Source organism: Solanum tuberosum, unplaced genomic scaffold (genome assembly GCF_000226075.1).
Source record: "Solanum tuberosum cultivar DM 1-3 516 R44 unplaced genomic scaffold, SolTub_3.0 scf00349, whole genome shotgun sequence".
Taxonomy (NCBI): domain Eukaryota; kingdom Viridiplantae; phylum Streptophyta; class Magnoliopsida; order Solanales; family Solanaceae; genus Solanum; species Solanum tuberosum.
The window spans coordinates 59,331-68,286 of record NW_006239271.1 but is presented as its reverse complement, the minus strand read 5'-3'; the positions used below and the strand labels follow the sequence as shown (position 1 = coordinate 68,286).

General features: G+C 36.1%; 1 long non-coding RNA gene across 1 annotated transcript; it reads left to right on the top strand.

Annotated features, from left to right (window-relative positions):
- The first annotated feature begins 803 nt into the window (after positions 1-803).
- On the top strand, positions 804-2,451 carry LOC102601218 (uncharacterized). Its single transcript, XR_368410.2, has 5 exons — positions 804-863; positions 1,213-1,453; positions 1,581-1,686; positions 2,041-2,153; positions 2,233-2,451. It is a non-coding gene; the product is annotated as an uncharacterized lncRNA (long non-coding RNA).
- The last annotated feature ends 6,505 nt before the right edge of the window (positions 2,452-8,956 follow it).

The following is an 8,956-nucleotide window of genomic DNA, read 5'->3' as shown; positions in this document are numbered from 1 at the left end:
TAATTCAATTCCCAATTTATGTGCTTTGAATTTGAATGGGTTTTTATTATTATATAACTATTGTATTCAATTTTTAAGTATAATGTGACACTAAAAAGATTAAACGAGAAAGAAACGAAATTGTGAATGAGCATTGACAAAGCATTTGATTGTAGTTTCCTTTTTTTGGTGTTTCAAATGTTGTTTTAATTGTTATTTTCTACTACAACTAGTGCTGCATATTGGTTTCTAAAGTTACTACTTGTGGCGCATTTTTGAAATCTTAAGCTACATGGAAATTTGTGGTTGTTTGTCATTGTTGTTTTGGTGGTTGTTGTTTTCAATTAGATGCTATATGTTTTATTGAAATTGTTTGGATCCTCGTGTAGTTTGATAGAAAAAATTGTTGGAGAAGTTGTTGATAAGTTTAGCTTTGTGAAACATGAAAAAGGTCATTAGTTCACGTGGATGTCGCATAATATAGTTTAACTCGCAGTGTGTAGTGTTCTGAACTATATTATGCGACATCCACGTGGATGTCTACGAGTTAAACTTGTCGTCTTTATTTGAAGTTCACTAGTAGGTTTAGGATGTCGCATCTGTTAAGACCTTTTAGTTTTATTATATATAGCAGCACGTATTCAATTAAAAGAAAATATGTTATTAGTCCATTTTAGAATGATAAATAGTCTATAAATTTGGATCACAACTGAATAGTACTAACCTCATTCTAATGGAGAAAATATTGTGAAGAGCTCTGTTAATATCAGATTCTTCTAATTTCTGCTTCTTCAAAGCTAACTCGTAGATAAAATTTTACAGAGAAATTGACTTTTGGCTATTTAAGGATTTTCAAGTGATGATAACAAACTCATTTAGAACATGTAAGCTCTTCTTCCGCTCTTAACTTTAACTTTTTGACTAAGTTTTGTTCCTTGTAAATTTTCGTTTGCAATTACAGTTTACTCGTCACAATATAAGTAATTCTTGATGTTTTACTATACAATCGTCATAGCAACATTAAGCTAACTGGAAACTCATACTATTTTATGACAATATGTTTCTAACTTGTGTAGTCATCGAGTTCACGGGTACATTTGCCATTGAACAGGCTGTTTGATTCCTCCAAAATACACACTGCTTTTATCTACATTTGCCACCAGTTCTGAAGCCTCTGAAAATTGCATAAAACATTTATGTAGATAGCTCACAGACTTTATATTTCCCCTGCAGAACATCAACAAGTCATCAGCAAAGCTAAGTTGGATGATTTTTTGTCTCTTACACCTAGGATGGTAATGGAACTCATGGTTAGTATGAAGGCTTTTTAAGACCCTTGTGAGATAATCCATGGCTAATACAAAGAGAAAAGGCGACATGGGATCCCTACCGAGTTAATGAATCACAATGAACTATGATGAAGGCACCTAGCAGGTGCTGGGGAAAAACAACTAAACAGAAAGCTTTGTAACTTGTAAGCTTACACCCTTCAAATGTGTTTTAACTGATATTTTGTTCCGTCATAGTGATTTTCTTGTTGATGGTCTCAAATCCTATTCATGTCTGAAGCTTCCTAAGATTGTGGATGCAAATTTTTGCAGTGATGGCTTTGGTCCCCTATTAAAACAGATGGTGCAAGCACTTTGTCGGCATGTATCGGATGATTCTCCTACTGTTAGGCGCCTCTGTCTAAGAGGGCTTGTCCAGGTATTCTTGGTCATAGAGTATTCTTTTTTCTTTTTCTTTTCTTCTAAGGAGGAGAAATGTTTACGCGAGGAATTTTCTAGTTTTTTTTTCCTGATTTTATCATTAGGAGTCCCTCTGGTTCAGTTTGATTTCCTCAGTCAAATAATATCATGGCGTCATTTCGTAATTACTGCTTTAGTTATAAAAAAAATCCTTCCTTTGTTTTCCCTTTCCTTTGTGGCTAGGTGCATATAATTTCTACTCTGAAAGAATGAGAAATTAGTAAAGTTTTGAACGCCGCCATAGTCCTTGCTCAAGTACCGTATATTTTCACTTCTCTTGGGTTGAGGTTCATTCTGCCTGCTGGTCTTGCAGATGCCATCTATCCATGTTCTCCAGTATACTACTCAAATCCTAGGGGTGATATTAGCTTTGATCGATGACTCAGATGAGTCGGTCAGTTAACTGCAGTATCATGTTTGCTGATGGTAAAGCTTGCTCGGTCTTTGTTAGTATCTTATATTCTACCTTCACGTGAATGTTTTCTGCTGACATCCTACTATGTAGGTTCTCGAGTCCTCATCCAGGGATGCGGTTGAACCTGTTCTCCTGAACCTTTCTATACGGCTTCTGAATCTCCAAGTAAGTTGATTCACTATCCAAACGTAAATTTCTTCAACTTTAGATTTTCTGGTAATAGCCTCAAATTGGTTGAATTACTGTACTAGTCCGATTGTATCACATTCTAAATTATTTATTTAGAGCTGATAACAAGGTGGCATTGTGTTAAAAAGACTTTTGTATCAGGACAGTAACACAACTCTATTTGGACATCCTAGGGTAATGTCTTTTGCCTTGACATAATATTTTGCATTATTTGTCAACCTTCAAGACATGTCTATTGATACAAGTTCTTCTTTAATTTGATATTATACCCCTTAAGTGTATGTGCTAGTTAAATAGATGAGTGACACCCACATATTGTACTGTGCTAGTGTTGCCACTTATGTTGCTCTGGCTCTTCAAAAATGCCGACGAGTGTATGTCGGATCCTCCAAAAGTAGTACATTTGGAGGATACGACACAGGGTGCATCAACATTTTTGGAGCATTCAAACAACATAGGTTGCCACAATTGAAGTCTGAGTTCTAAAAGAGCTGAAGTAATTTAATGGTAGGTTTTATATTTTGTCTCTGAAAATTAGTTCATATCGATGTGCGATTTATCTCTTGGGAAAGAAGCACATGTTACATCATTATCTTCTAATCTGTGGATTATAGAAATATTAGCAAGTGCATGTTGAGATGGCCATAGCGTATAACATTATTTTCTTGCCTTATAAAAGGAGTGCATGAATATGAGTGCATGAATGAGAAGATACGAGCCAATGCTTATGCTGCATTTGGAGCACTGAGCACTTATGGAACTGGGCCTCAACGAGACTCTTTTCTTGAGCAGGTATCTTATCTCTCATTAAACCATTTGTCACCACCTAAATTTGATTTGGTATCTTTTTCTCATTAGCACATAGTTTTAGATGTTCTTTTAAATTTTATCAATTTTAATTGCATCATAAGGTGTCATATCCAACATCACAAGTCAAGACTAGTCTCAAACGAGGATGTTTTGGTTGTGTTGGCTTTATCATTTCAACTGAGCATGTGTAAAGGACGTTTCATATTCAACTGTTTCTTCTTCATTGAAGGATCAACATTTTTTTTATTGACAATATAGGTCACTTTTCACTAATAGCTGCCCCTCATGTATATTTACTGAATCATGAAATTCCAAGATGTGTTTGTTTATATTTTATGGTGCATCTTTTTTAATTTTAAAACCTTCAATTTAATGCCTTAGGTTGGGATCTCTAAAATAGGAGCATAATCTAGACTAAACTTTGTTGTTAATAGGTCTGTTAATTACTTAATTTCTCGTGAGGCCTCTGTTGGCAGTGAATATTTTGTTTTACGGTCCCCATTTCTTGATCTGCTCTCTGTATATTTGAAGGAGCTCATACTTTTCTTCTACTTATCATCAAACTTTACTTTCTTGGGTAAAACAGAGTAGTAGATATACCCTTTCTATATATCCCACATCTTCATGGTCAGAGATGAATTTTGAATGAGATATGATTTATTTTAGTCTCCATTTCTGTTGTACGCAGAGCAAAGTTCTTTAATTCTCGCTTTTTGATTTGGTTAATCAATATCTAATCTATTTCCTGTCTTGTATTGAACTTTATCAAGAAATGATCTTCCTTTTTTCTACTCGTCAGGCTCATGCTGCTTTCCCACGGATGGTTTTACATCTTCATGAAGATGATCTTAGTGTGAGACAAGCTTGCCGAGTAAGTTTAATCTGCCAGATTTTATTCCTTATGTTGTTCAGGATGCATAATGAGTTAACTTTTCAACACGCCATCAATAATACAGATTTTGGATGCTGAAATTTGCAAAAAGCCGATGTTAAACATGTAGATTGACCATTTTTTGCTGGGAAGGTGAAGGCAACTTTGGATTATAGTTTAAGGCTAGTATTATGTATTTTTTGCTAAGCGTTCATGATCGCAATATTGTTACTAGCTTACCTCATTGTTGTATATAGTCAGATGCCTTATACTTCACCTTATTTTGTAATTACATTATATATTATATATGAAAGCTAACAAGTTTTATATTAATTATCGTATTTTCTAGGTGCAAATGCAATGTGATTTAAGGACTAGATTGTAAATCCTTAAAATCCTTTTGAGTAGGAAATCTGTAATGGTTGCGAAATGATTTATGGATCACCTTCAAAATGGTCCCGAAATGATTTAGGGACCAGCTTAAAAGTTTTCGTAAATTGATTTATAGACGAGTTAAAAACTGGTCGCAAACTGATTTACAGACCAGCTTCAAACTGGTCGCAAAATGATTTAACGACCATAATTTTGATTTCAATATGTGCAAATAGGTACCAGATATATGGTCCATAAATGTATTTTAGGGACCAGTATTAACCTAGTCCCGAAAAAGAATCAGCGACCGACCCGATAATCTTGTCCCTAAAGGTCCTTAGCGACTAAGGCTATAAGGACAAGCGCAACTGGTCGCTATTGTCCTTTTTGGGACCAGATTCTTACTTATAGCGACCAAATTTCCCTTCGCTATTGGGCAGTTTTCTTGTAGTGAGATAGCATCAAATGGAACATCAACTCAGGAAGTTCAAACTTTTGGTGGGACTCGTGGTCTAACCTTGGACCTCTAGCAAATATTCATCACACTTTTGAGGGCAATATGAGAAGATTCTATGTCAAAGACTTCATCAGGAATGGGACTTGGGATTTGAACAAGCCCTCGACTATTCTTCCTCACCAAATTGTCGAGGGAATTGTTGACATCCATATCGGTCCACTTGAGCAAAATGATGAAGCCGTCTGAAACTGCACAAAAGATGGACAATACATCAATAAATCTGCTTGGTACCTCACAAGACTATCAAAGAACAAAGATCCTTTTTTGAGAAATCTGTGGCACAAAGCTATTCCATTTAAATTATATTTTTTTATCTTGGAGACTTTGCCTTGGAAAACTTCCTTTTAATGATACTAGCTCTAGATTTGGTAGACAATCTAATGGAAATTGTTTATGTTGCAGGATACAGATACAAGATTCCATTCAATACACCTTCACTGGGGGAGAGGAAGCTAAACACATATGGAATCACATTGAAAGACCTCTAGCATCAACCATAATCTTGGACCAATCAGAAGAGTATTCAGCCAATGGTGGAACATGAAAGTTGACAATAATGTACACAAACTCCTTCTACAAATGGCTGCAGTGATGATATGTTGGGAAATTTGGAAGGAATGGACAACATGCAAATTTGGTGACCAAAGGAAGATGTTTAATAACAAAATGGAATATCGTACCATTCGGAACATCCAACCTACTCTCCAAACAACCTATTCCACCTACAACATTATTGGAGACTGTCCATCCATTTGTAGCAATATTAAAATGCTAAAACCCAAGGTAGCTATCCAACCAATCATTTGGCAGAAACCAGAGATGAGGAACTACAAGATCAATGTTGATGGAAGCTACATGGAGAATGGTAGTGTTGGGATTGTGTCACGACCCAGGGGTACCCCCTAGATGTAACATGGCATATAGAACCCCAAAGGACTCCATATAAGACACTTAGCATATCATAACATAAAGTACTAGAATAATAAATAGTAAAACCACATTTTGAGTCCAAAAGAGTTTTATAGAAAAGCAGAAGTCTAACTCATGTCTCAACATAGACATCTATTACAATAGAATGAAAGTGGGCCTAGCCCATACATCATGTTCAAAAAGGAAATACGAAAATGAAACTACAATAAAGGAATGTCTGTCCTCGAACCATGAGGACTCACCAAGCTCGGAAAGAATCAAAGTCCAAGCTCTAGCTAGCCACTAGAATGGAAACCCTGTCTGTCAGACCCTACATTTGGGGAAAATGTAGGTAAGAGTATGTGTTAGTAAAAAAATGCACTAAGTATGATACCTATGCATAAAAATATTTAAAACATACTAAGAAGGACATTTCATTTCATGCTATGCAATTTATCAAGTTTAAACATCATAATAGAGATAGTTGGAAAACATAGATCATAACTTCATGGTCAATGCAAGCTAAATCATTTTTAAGCTTTTGAACACATATGACATTTTTCTTTAAGTAACCTTAGTCCATTAATCAACTTATTGTGGGAAAATTAGCCTTAACCGACATAGAGACCATGTGAGCTAAAACATGATCACCCGGTATCTCCCACACCAAAAAGGGTTGTTCTACTTGCCTAAGGTAGAACCATGAACATCTAGCCTAAGTGGATCCACTAGATATTAACCTACAGGGGAACATAGTTTAAGGGATATGGAGACTGCTACTAGAAACCCGGTCTCTACTAACGGGAGAGCTTCCATCTCATGAGACTTCTTCTAGAAACCCGACCTCTACTAACGGGAGAGCTCCCATCTAAATGTAAATATCCACTCGGTGCTAAGCTTAATTCCCACGGAATAGTATTTTATTATTCTCATTATCCAAAGAGAGGCATGTCATTTTGCCAATCCAAGCTAGTTCATTAAGATAACTCTTATTCATTGATTCAATTAGGTGAGTATAGCCTTTCAACCTAAGAATCCTTTCTATGTGATCAGAAAACCTTTCACATCATGGTTGTAAGTGTTTTATGAGAATGACCTTTCAATAAACACAACAACAACATTAGCACTTCATTCTCAAAGCACACTTAAAGCGTTTACATAGGTTTCATAAGATCATGCATAAACTCATACTTTGCCCTTTCAAGGTTCAAAGCTACTTTCAATCACCAAATCTATAATTCTAACATTAGATAGGTATTTTATCATATATTCATGTAATTCTATTACTTCATGCTTTAGATCACAAAACTTCACTTTCATAATCGACAACCCACATTATGAGATCACAATTTGGAAAACATGGGGGTTTGCATGGATTCATAGGGGAAACATCATAAAAGCATTGTAAATCATAAATTCATGCATATTTAGATATAATCAAACTACTAAGATCAATAATCAAAAGAACACATGGTGTTAGAGGAAAACCCTAGCTAATTGGGTAATTCTACTATTTGAAATAGAGGAAATTTGGGGACTCCATGGGTGGAAGGAACCCATGGATGAAAGCTAGCATACCCAATTGGCTATCTTCAATTGAGAATTTGGATCCTTAGCTTGAAACCCTAGGTGAAATCTTCTTCTTTTTCTTCAAGTTCTAGAGAAAGAATATTTGAGAGGAGGTTTTCTTTTTCTTTTGGGATTTAGGAAGAATGAATTAAGTGGGGTGAATTTGGGGGGTAAAAGGCTTATATAGGGGTTCTAATTAAATATAGGCAAAATGACATAGTATAGGAACTAATTAATTAGAAAAAGACCCAACTGCCCCAAAAAATAACTGCTAGATGACCATTCACGGACCCTAGTCAACGGACCGTGGTCTGACCTACGGTCCATTCTGGTGAACCGTCGTTGGTCATTAGAGACCATGATTTTGGGGTTTGAACCACAGACCCCAACCACGGACTGTGGTCTGACCTACGGTCCGTAGGTTGAGTCGTGGTCCTGGACCTACTTAGGCAAGGTGGCCAACCAATGGACCCCACCTACAATCCGTGGGTCCACCTACGGACCGTCTGTGTTCCTCGTAGGTGGCACCTGCAGGTTCTGAGATTTTGGTTCATTAACACTTTTCGGATACGGAGTATTACAGATTGGTGGCATCTCCAGAGATAGAAATGGAGATTTCAACTTTGCCTTCCATGGAGTATTTAGAGCACAAGCTCTATGTACACAGAATCTATGGCTGCAAAATTTGGCTTGATTGCTTGCATTGATAATGGTCTTAACAACTTCAACTTGGAAATGGACTCTCTAGTAATTGTGAACATGTTGAATAACAAGGAAACTCGCAACAGGAAGTTGAAAATATTATTGCTGATATCACTCAAAGGAACACGAATGTCAGTGTTGAAATAATCACTGTTTTAGGGAAGCTAACCTCATTGTTGACTTTCTGGCTAAACTTGCCTTAACTAGTGGAAACAGAACCTTCTATACCTTCCTTCAACACTTCCGAGTCAGGTTAAAGGTTTACTTCAACTAGACAAATGGCAACTCCCCACCATGAGAAGAACAATTTTTTTGTTAGCTAATTCTTTTCACTAACGGTCTTGTAGAAAAGGATGTATAGTTTGATCCTTTTCTTACCTCCACTGGTGGTTTTTTTGTGTAGATATTATAGTTGGAGGTTTGGTTCATGCCCCCCTCCAACTTTGTATCTTTTTGGGAATTAATGGACATGGTTGGGGTCAAGCCTAACCCCCCACACCAATGACTTACAACCATTGGTGATGGCTTTTGGGGGGGGAAACAAAACATCATCTCCTTGGTGAAGAACCCAACCTAATGCTAATTGAGTTTCTCATAATATTTGGTATGCTAAAAATTCTCCGGTTTGAACCTAGGGGAACTTTATAGATCAAGCCAGCAAAATAATAAATTAATGTTGCAGTTGAAATAGATTTAAAAAAATTCATTGATGCAAACATCAAACTGACTATATAGTTTGGGGAGCAAATTTTTTGTCATTTTAACACAATACTAAAGAGGTCTTAGTTTTTTTTTTTTAAAAAAAAATAATCAAATTTATCCTTGCTCTAATATATACCTTCTCAACTTTGAGATTTAGAGTGAATATACCCTTT